This window comes from Myotis brandtii, unplaced genomic scaffold (assembly GCF_000412655.1).
Source record: "Myotis brandtii unplaced genomic scaffold, ASM41265v1 scaffold63, whole genome shotgun sequence".
In the NCBI taxonomy this organism is placed as follows: Eukaryota; Metazoa; Chordata; class Mammalia; order Chiroptera; family Vespertilionidae; genus Myotis; species Myotis brandtii.
The window spans coordinates 240732-242275 of record NW_005370411.1 but is presented as its reverse complement, the minus strand read 5'-3'; positions in this window follow the sequence as shown (position 1 = coordinate 242275).

Genomic DNA, 1544 nt, shown 5'->3' with positions numbered 1-1544 from the left:
AGGCCCTCCCTCCTCCTAGCCTCCCACAAGCTCCCCCACCACACACACCTGCTGGCACCCTCTAGCCTACTTTCTGGGAGAAACTCCTGTGCATGTGTGCACTTTCCAAGCCAATTTTGAGCCCTGAAGTTCACATTTTAATATACTCAAAGCTGATCTTGATATTTTCTACTTCCATCTTCCTTTATCAATTAAAATTCCCTGGAATATAAGCCCTTAAAGGTAGGAACTCTTACTTAAATTTTTACTAGAGACCCAGTGCATGAAATTTGTGCACGGGAGGTGGCCCTGGGGGTGGCCTGTGGTGATCGGGCCCTAGCTCGCGCCCCAGTTTCGCAGCCCGAAAGCCCTGCCTAGCACCCCACCTTGGCCTGGCACCGCCTGATAGCCCTTTCCCCCTGCTGCCACTGCTGGTCACTGTCTGCGTCTGTGGGGTGATGGGGGAAAGGGGGCGAGCCACACTCACATCTGCCTTGGCCTGGTGCTGCCCGTTCACTTGCTCCACCATCCCGCTGTGGTCCTGCTGTCAGGGTCCATGGGGGCTGGCAGCGCCTCCACTGCTGCCCACTGCCACCCGTTGCCGACACCCACCATGTTCTGCACCACCCCTGGTGGTCAGCACATGTCATAGTGAGCGGTCAAACTCCCAGTTGGTCGAACTCCCAGTCAATGACCGCCCGAGGGGACAAATTGCATATTAGACTTTTATTATATAGGATTACCAATATATAGAAAATAAACTCTTGCCACATTGTAGGTCATTAATAATTGTCTTTGAATAGTGGAGTGAAGGAAGGATAAAGGGCCATATCATTAAACTCCTAATATCCAGGAATGTTAGGAACCAATGGTTTTTCAGATTCAATGTCCATTTCAGAGCCCCCGAATTCATGGAGGCATTGTCTTTAAAAATCAGATACTTCACCACTCAAGGCCAGAGTGTTTCCAGAGCAGTTGGTAATCAAGCATACTTTTATTTATAGGTTATATTTTATAGCATGAAGAGAAAGAAAGATCAAGAGTATGGATCTTAGGTCTCTAGAAGAGAACTGATATGGAAAAATCTATGCTCTGCGACTTCTACACTATCTCAGTCTTGTTGCTTAATATTCACGCTTTGGTCAGAAGATTTGCTTATGTATCTCATGATTACATTAACTGAGAATTCTTCACTCCAGTTGAGTCACTTGGTTCTAAACTTTGCTTGTGCCCCTGTGACTGTGTTACTGAGATATATAACTCCTCAGTGTGATCTTAGCTTGAAAGTGATGCAATTGCTTAGTCTTGCCGCTTAGGTCATTCCTAGTTTCTTCTTTGCCAACTCCATATCCTAATGCCTGCCTTTGCTAATCTTCAACACTTTCATGTGGATACTCCTCACCCATATGCAGTGAGGCAATGTCTCCTAAGGGTTTGCAGTTGAAGATTGCCGCACAGGCAGAGGATAAGTTCTTCTGGGCATTCTAGGAGGTCTAATTACTTCTTGTGCCAAACCTTTGTTGCTAGGTATCAATTAGTGTGGTTTTTTCCTTGATTCTAATCTC